Source organism: Panthera uncia, assembly GCF_023721935.1.
Source record: "Panthera uncia isolate 11264 chromosome A1 unlocalized genomic scaffold, Puncia_PCG_1.0 HiC_scaffold_16, whole genome shotgun sequence".
NCBI lineage: Eukaryota > Metazoa > Chordata > Mammalia > Carnivora > Felidae > Panthera > Panthera uncia.
This window is the reverse complement of record NW_026057576.1, coordinates 44123364-44132567: the sequence shown is the minus strand read 5'-3', so window position 1 is coordinate 44132567 and position 9204 is coordinate 44123364. Positions and strand designations below refer to the sequence as shown.

At 34.9% G+C, this 9204-nt stretch overlaps 1 pseudogene; it reads right to left on the bottom strand.

The window, feature by feature from the left end:
* Positions 1–6249: 6249 nt before the first annotated feature.
* Positions 6250–8710, bottom strand: LOC125934026 (heterogeneous nuclear ribonucleoprotein H3-like; annotated as a pseudogene).
* Positions 8711–9204: the final 494 nt, after the last annotated feature.

Genomic DNA, 9204 nt, shown 5'->3' with positions numbered 1-9204 from the left:
AAGTCCAAATACCGATCACTAGAACTGTGTTATCAGTTAGTGTATTGTGTGAGTTTCAGTGACAGATGGAGCCTACTCTAGATAATTTTTACAAGAAAGAAATTTAATAGATGTAATTGTTTAAAACTGTTGGTTGATAAGGTATAGAATCCAGGAATGGCTGTCACAACGATGACTTTGAACTGACCTCCCAAGAGAGCTACAAGCTCTACCATTTCTGAACTCTGGGGAATTGAAAACTATCACCACGACTTCAGGCTTCTGGATTACATTGTCATTGTCATGACCTCAGCCAGAAAGTAAATATTTGCCTGATGATTTGTGAGCATCTGCAGTATTTGTTTACAGAGTAGTCTACGCTTACCCATGGTTTCCCTTTACATAGTTTCAGTTACCCATGATAACTGCAGTGTGGAAGCCAATGATCCTCCTCTGACATATGGGTAGAAGGTCAATGGTAACCTAATGCTAGCTATGTCACAGTGCCTACATCATTCACCTCACTTCATCTCATGTGACATATATGCATTTTATCATCTCACATCCTCGCAAGAAGAAAAGGGTGAGTGCAGTACAATAAGATATTTTGGGAGAGATTGACCACATTCACATAACTTTTATTATAGTATATTATTGTAATTATTCTATTTTATTATTAATTATTGTTCATCTTTATTATAAAGGAAGTCTGTAAATAATATCAAACACATTTATTTCAACAGGAAAATATTACAGTTCTGAACTTTTATGTACCTATATAGCTCTCTCAGTGGATTAAGGGGACAAAAACTTCTGTAAGTGTCCAGATAATTTGAACAACATAATTAACAAGCTTTATTTACATGTATAATCCTGAAAAGTAATAAATAATAAGGGGGATATTTTAAGTTATTATAAGGTTTATGTAAGAGGGAGACATTATCTCTATCTTCCAACATTATTTGCTGTACAAAAATTTTGGGGGTGCCTGGGTGGCTCGGTCAATTAAGCGTTCGACTTCGGCTCAGGTCATGATCTTACACTTGGTGGGTGTGTGCCCACCAACTGTAAGTTCTGTGCTTACAGCTCAGAGCTGTACTGACAGCTCAGAGCTTGGAACCTGCTTCAGATTCGGTCTCCCTGTTTCCCTGCCCCTCCCCCACTCACACTCTGTTTCTCTTTATCTCTCTCAAAAATAAATAAACAAAAAAAAAATCTGTAAAATAAAATCCTGGACAAAGGGCAGTTAGTACCTTGCTTGCGTGATATAAAAAAATCCAGAAGATCAGTGGATCTTGTCTCCCACTAATGACTCCATTGAAAGATGCCAGTTTCAGATAACTTACTAATTGTATTAAAATCATATCATCAAATGTAATTTATGTTGCCTCTTAAATCCTGAAAGTCTTACCACAAGTTTGACTTTGTCTTTGTTCTAAGAGGTATACAAATGCACTAACTTGTCTTTCACCTTTGAGGGTATAGCGGATTGTATTATTTATTTAGAATTCTCTCTTTACCTTCACCCATGCCATAGTTCACACAGGAAAAGTATAATTCCCAGCCTCATTGACTTTGGCCATATAACTTACTTTGTTCAGTGGAAGCTGAGCTGGCTTTAAATGTGCTTGTATGGACTTGCCTGATTGGGCATGCACTCTAACTACCCTACACTGCACCATAAGAAATAAAAACACTCTAAATAATGACTGCTTCTTCAACTTTGGTCCTGAAATGAAAGATTACAGAGCTGGTGTGAGCTCAATCTATAGCCTGAAACAGACACTACACCTACTCCACATATATATGTGCAGAAAAACAAATGCATGTGTTGTAAGCCATTAAGATTTTATAACTGATTTTGTATAGAATTATTCCAACACAAGTTGACTAATACAGGGGCGGGGCGGGGCGGGGCGGGGGGAAGTTTATGCCCCAGACCACTGGACACATAAAAAATGTACTTAGGTGTAAATGCCTGAGTTTTCATGGGAATGGTTTCTGAATTACTCTGAATAAGGAATTTTTCAGAAGATTTCTCTGAAACTGAGCATGATTCAGTGTTCCATTCTGGTTCCTTCCTCAAGATGCTGTGTGACATTTCTCTTCACCTCAGCCATATGTGTATTGCGTGTGAACAAACCTCTGTGTCTACAGGGTGGCTCACTAAGCAGGGAAATTACATTCCAACCTCAAGACCTCCAAGTTGAAAGGGGAATTCACTAGTAATGTCCATTAAAGTAAAGCTTTTTTACTGTTAATCCAGTTCCTGGGTGATTGTTTGAAGTTCTACGATGGAAATCTTCTAATCCTCCAACTTTATAGTAGAAACTTTTTTGTTTCCAAAGTATTTTCATATGCTTTTATTATTTTATTACAAAAATATTATAAAATAATCAAGAAAATATTTGTAATATCTCCATTTTTAAAGAACAATGAGGAATCAGACCATACATAAACTGATAAGAAAAGTAACATACTAAGATTTTGCCCAATACAAGTTGGGGGAATGCTCCTTAAATAATGAGGAAATAGTTTCTTAATAAAACACTCTGTTGATGAATAAAACTTTAATTTTCAAATGACAGCTTGAGAAAAATATCTCTGAATGAAAAAATTTGCATATTTTTGGTTCTATAAGACTTCAATTTTGTGAGATATCCTTGTTGTTAAAGTATCTTTTGTGGTAGGATGGAGTCTACAAATATTTATTTTATATCTGTGTACTTATACATACACAGATAATCTTTAGAAGTTTCAAAACTTTTAATAAATGTTTATTATGTATGACCTAAAGAGCTCAGATAAAGTAAGAATAAGTGACTTGTAAATAACTAATGTCAGTAAAGACCCACCTGCTATTACTTAATCATACTCGTATTCTACAGCAAAATAGCCATATAAGGGTCATTACTGAGAAGAATGTCAAATTGGCCGATTTAATGTTACTTAGGGCTTACTTTATCTATATAACTGTCTCAGATAAGAATTTCAAGCTAATAATAATTGCATTAGTGTCAGAAGTGTAGGGGACACCTATGGTTTATTTAGTAGGGAGAGAGAGTTTTAATGTTCTAAATTGAGTTTTACTCTCTAAGATAGTTAAAATAGCGTATGTAAAATATTCAAGCATCCATTAATGGTTGATATCTGAGAAATACAATATTGTTTGAAATATTTTAGAGTCTTCCAGTCCAAACTGCTTATTAAAAAGCATGGGGTTGCTTAAATATACTATTGATACATCTAAATAAAATTGCTATAATTTCATGAAGTAAAACAAGCTATTTTTTAAAAAAAGTAAAACTTTTTTTAAGTTACAGGTCATCAGGACCTTCATAGATTTAAAGAGTTTTCTCCTCTTGGTATCAGGTTGCATTCTCTAAATTCATATATCTAGTGGAAAAATCTACAAAAGTAAATTTGTAATAGCAAGCTTTGAAATAATATATTCCATATATGACCATGGTTCTCAGCTAATACACACACACACACACACACACACACACACGCACGCACACAAAATCCATATTTGACACTGAGCCATCAGAAACAATTATGAAACAGTAAAAATTACAGAAAACTCAGAACAACCTCAAAGCTATTTTTGGAAGTGGAGCTTTTCCACCTAAGTTCCTAATTTTCAAAGATGTTGACCCCCTAGCATATATGCATCACTCTTGTGAACTAAGTAATAAGCACCTTAAAAATATCTGCCATCATCACAACAGTAGTTTGTTTTATTTTAAAACATTTATATATTGAAAACATTGAAAATAATTTGTTACTACATTTTTATTTATAGAAACACAAATGAACATAGAATAGCAGCAAAATATAGATGGATAATATGCAAAAAGAGACCGTTCGATGAGCGTGATTAATTCATTGTTAGCATGAATCTGTGCTAACTAATGTAGCGTGGCAGCAGGTAGGTGTATCTATAGAGGAGTTGTGGAGCACCTGTGGAGAGAGTTTCTCTTTTCTATTCAGAATGAAAAATTTGGGAATTGATGACAAAGGCAAACTTTGCTCCCATTGCTACATCAGCAAATACGGCCGTAGTTAGAAAGATGAAACGTCTAGATGTCCAAAGGGGCCCATTTTAGGTTTATATCTTTTGTTTGAAGTTCAGCTTGTCAAATATTCCAGAACAACTGGTCAAACTGTCTGGAGTATGCCTGGCTGGGAACCACCAAATAACAGGAAAACATATGGATACTGTGCTTTACAATTCACAAAATTCACAAAGCATTTTACCACACATGATCTCATTTGTTCTTCATAACAATGCAGATATATTGGTAGGTTAAACATTATATTCTGCAAGTTCAAAGGTAAATGCTGAAATGAGAGAATTTAAGTGATTCATACATGGACACACAAATTGTAGTAGCAGACCCAGGACCTAGACCAAAGTTTTCTAATTCTAATTACAGACTCCTTTCTATTACCTCTGCTCTCATAAGAAGGTTGAAAACGTGCATTTCATTAAGATTTAATGTATGTCATAATTTTATTAAATGTTAAATATGTGAAAATTCTTCTAAATGAATTCAGCCTGGCTAGGAACTTAGTTGCTCTTGAGGCAATCAACATCAGGAAATATCATTTTTCAGGGTATTATTGGGTTAAAATTCGTATACCATAGGCCTCCTACTTGGGTGATAATTGTGTTAGTGGTATGATAAACCTTTATAAGGGTAGCACAACTTGCAGCATTTTAACATTCTCAGGGAAATTTTCTAAAAGCAAAGATGAATGGGACGAAAGAGAAAGATCTAGGTGTTTCTCTGTAAGTGTGTACATGTGAGTATTTTTTTCCACATATATTATACTTGACATGCCAAATTCCAGTTCAATCTTGGAAATGCAATAAAACAATGATCATTATAGAAAGCTCTACTCCTACATTCAAGAAGCTTATAGTCTAGGAAGGGAGACTGATACTAATCAAATAATAATTTTCATGTATTCATTCATTCATTCAGCTAATACTTACGAAACACTTACAAGTGAGAAATTATTCTGTGTGCTGGTAATGTAAACATCACAGCTATGAAGTGATGCAACTGGGATGCCACATTTCCTGCAACTGAGGGACACAACTTGATCTGTCTGAATGCAGAGGTCTTGTGAACAATTAACCATCTCACCACCCTTCTTCATCTACCAAGAAAATGACAACTGAAGCTGGAAATTTATTTGAAGTTTATTATTTGGTTCAGAAATACATACAATTTTACATGATTTAATAATATATTTATATTTTATGCCATATGATAATAATACATTACAATATATTGTAATAATATGAAGGTATTAGTTTTCATCACCCTTGCCCCCAATTTAAGTAAAATTGATTCTTGAAAGCAGATGTCTTTCTGAGACTTGTTTGGGAAATGGTAAGCAATTATTTCAGCTGCAGCATTATTTTTAAATATGTTCTAAAAAGTACAGGAACCGTGGCACTGCTGTGGCTCAGTCAGTTCAGCCTCCAACTTCGGCTCAGGTCATGATCTCACGGTTCATGAGTTTGAGTCCCACGTAGGGCTCTGTGCTGACAGCTAAGAGGCTGGAGCCTGCTTGGAATTCTGTGTCTCCCCCTCTCTCTAACCCCTCCTCCACTCATGCTCTGTCTCTGTCTCTCAAAAGTAAATAAATGTCAAAAAATGAATAGAAATTAAAAAGTACAGGAACTAAGACTGGAGATAGAGAATATGAAACTGTTCTGTAGACCCATAAATGTAAAGGCAAAATGATGTTGTATTTGGAGAAGACTTATTGCAATCTTTTTCATACTATTAGAACTATTAACACCTACCTTGTAGAAGAGTGACAAGATGATCTATGTATAGGCTTCTCTCAGAGTATAGAACACATGGTAGGATATCAATAAATATTAAAATATATATAGTCTTGAGTACTTTTGCAATAGCTCAGTTTAGAAGTGATGAGGGGTTCATCACTTATTCTTAAAATAAAATTTATGCAAAGTGTGCAACAAATAAAACCTATAGAAAACAGATGTTTCTATCACAATCTGTTGCTTTTCCAAGTAATATTTTGAAAACACATTCCTTCAGCCATTATACAGTTCTTAAAATACAAAAGATATTAAATGTTTATTTATTTTTGAGAAAGAGTAATGGGGGGAGGGGCAGAGAGAGGGAGATAGGATCCAAAGTGGGTTCTGCCCTGACAGCAGAGAGCCCAGTGTGGAGCTTGAACTCATGGACCATGAGATTATGACCAAACCAAAGTCTGACACTTAACTGACTGAGCCACCCAGGTACCCCCAAAAGAAATTAAATCTGTAAGAAAGCCTAGTAGATGGGATTCTGTTCACAGGACTTGGTACTTGGTGGTTTATGCTTCAGTACATGTCACACCATTCACCTCCATTCATGCCACCTTGCCCATAGTAACCTCCACTGCCTATCATGGCCATAACCACTCAAACCACCAGGAGTACCAATCCTTCGCTGGAATTGTCCCCCATTTCCATCCTTCCAATGGATCCATAATCTCTCTCATTATCCATTCTATCTCTGCTACAGCACCCATTCCAGAACCTCCCATGCCAGACTAGAATTCGAGAAGAGTTTAATGTATTGGTATTGCATCTATTCTTACCGTTAGACATGGTAGCTACTGCATCCTTATATGTTACAAACTCTACATCTGCTTCTCCTGTTGCTCTGTCATCAGCTCCAATATCAGTATCAACTCATATTGGATTTAGTTATGGGGAAAATTAGTGATGTCATTTTCAGTTGAATTAAAAGGTAATCCTCCCATATGTACAAAATGACCACCGAAAAAACCTGAACTTGCATCACTAGCTCCCCCTAGCCATGCCCATCAATATCAACTCTCAATCTGGCATCAAAGCCATCATTTCCATAGCCATAATTATTATAGCCATAATAGTTACCAAAGCCTCCATAACTAGGGACACTGGGGGAGAAAAAGACAGGACAGATGCCAGAGATGGAACAAATGTATTATTAACAGAATTCTATTTAGTTAAAAAATACATAGAGCCTAATGTGTGTCAAGCATTGTGCTGAATGCTTTGAAATACAGCCGAGCCCTAATTTGATATAAAACACAAGAAAAAGATAATCCCATAGTTTGGAAACAGTATGACTATGAGAAAGATATTTAAATGAATAAGAATAAAGATGTCAGAAAGTTGGATCTTGATTGCTGGTACAGGTGAAAGAAGACACATCATTTGATTCAACTCTTAATAGGAAACTTGTTTTTGTTTCTAAATAACAAAGTAAAATGCTGCAGTTCTTGTTATTATTTTTGGGAACTATTTGGAAAAATCTTTTCCATCAATGCCTCCCCTCCCTCCAGTTACAGTATGATAGCTTTGATGAATACTTGACTTAGAATAAATGACCTCCTTTCTTCTCACTGGTAGTTTTACATAGCCAGAAAAAGCTGCCAAAACTTCAGAATGGGAAGTATGAAAATGTGGCTCAAACATCATTATTTCATATAGTATATGTATATACACATATATATATTTACTAATTTCCCTTCTAACATTTTTAGAATATTGATACTTTACTCTTCATTTGTTTTAATATAAGGCTCCAGATTTTATCTTCAATCTGAAATTTTCCTTTCAAAGAGAGATAAGAATTTAAATTTTTTAAAGTTTGTTTGTTTGTTTGTTTGTTTATTTAGAGAATGAGCAGGGAAGGGGCAGCGGAGAGGGACGCAGAGGATCCAAAACAGTCTCTGTGCTGACAGCAGAGAGCCTGACATGGGATCAAACTCACAAACTTTGAGATCATGACCTGAGCTGAAGTCCGACACTTTGACTGACTGAGGTACCCAGGCGCCCTGAGTGAGATAAGGATATGAATGACTTTCCTTTTTGCCAGTCTAGGTGCCCCGATGAATATTGGTTTATAGGTATTCAAGTACTGAAACCTCTCAGAATCGATTGATTTCTCAAAGTTTCTTTCATATAGGAAATCTTTTCCTCTTACCTCTAAAAAGTTATTATTATCAATATTATGGAGACCGACAGAGAGATGAAAGGTATGGGACATTTTCTAAAATAAGGTGTCTGTGGCATGTGTGTGTGTGTGTGTGTGTGTGTGTGTGTGTTTGCATGCATGTGTGGTGTGTACACACATGCGTGTGCTCATCCATACCCATTGGTGGTGGTAAAATATTTTCTTTCCCCTTTACAAATAAAAATGTCTTATTCTAAAGAAGATACATAAACTATCAAATGCAATGTGATGTTTTTGTTAAATAATAAGCAACGGAAGCATACAGAAATAAATATTTCTCATGGAGGTAAAATATATACAACTATAAAATCATAAATATACTGGAGAATTATAATATGAATTTGTAAATTGTATGCAAATAGCTTGAAACCAGATCTATAAAGACATAAATAAAGCAACAAGACTGAAAGGTTTATATGTTGGCTTGTTTATAGAGTAGCACAAACATTTTTCTTTTTTAATTGGCAATTAATTTTCGGCAGCCATCTAGGTACTTTCATGTCAAATTACTTTTCCTACACTAAACAAGATTAGGCATCCAAGCAGCAAAGCACTTACGTGAAAAGTGAGAAACTGACTGTCAAGTAGATATTTTCCACCTATAACCAATTAAAATGTTTCTTTTTTGATGAATGGGTGTTGTAATTTCACATTTTGTATTTTTAAGTAAGCACATACCTGTGTAACATCCCAGTTCACAAAGGCTAAAAAAGATGGGTACTGAGATTTCTTTTATTCCTTTTATTCAATACACCTTCAGAATGAAGCAAGCATTTTTGTGCTGTTTCAAAGACAGAGCTTTCTTATGCTACTGCACACAAAAATATAGCAACAGTTCATGTACGTATATATGTTTAGGGGCATATATGTGTGTATGTGTGTATAAGTGTATCAACACACCTGTTTTTATAAACCTCAAAAAATATTTTAATCAAATGATTTTTAGTCTCTTGGTTCCTTGTAGATTATCATTTCACATTAAAATGTAGAGATGTCTGTATTTAAAAATTAGACCATTGACACATCAGGTAAAAAAGTAATGTATTATTGATAATCTTCAAGTGAATGACATAAAAAGGAAAATATTGATTTTTTGGAAGATGTCTCATTTTTCTTACTTCACAGAAGACTGATGCAGGTTCATGAGCCTATCAATATTATTTGAATTAATGCATATTCCCTG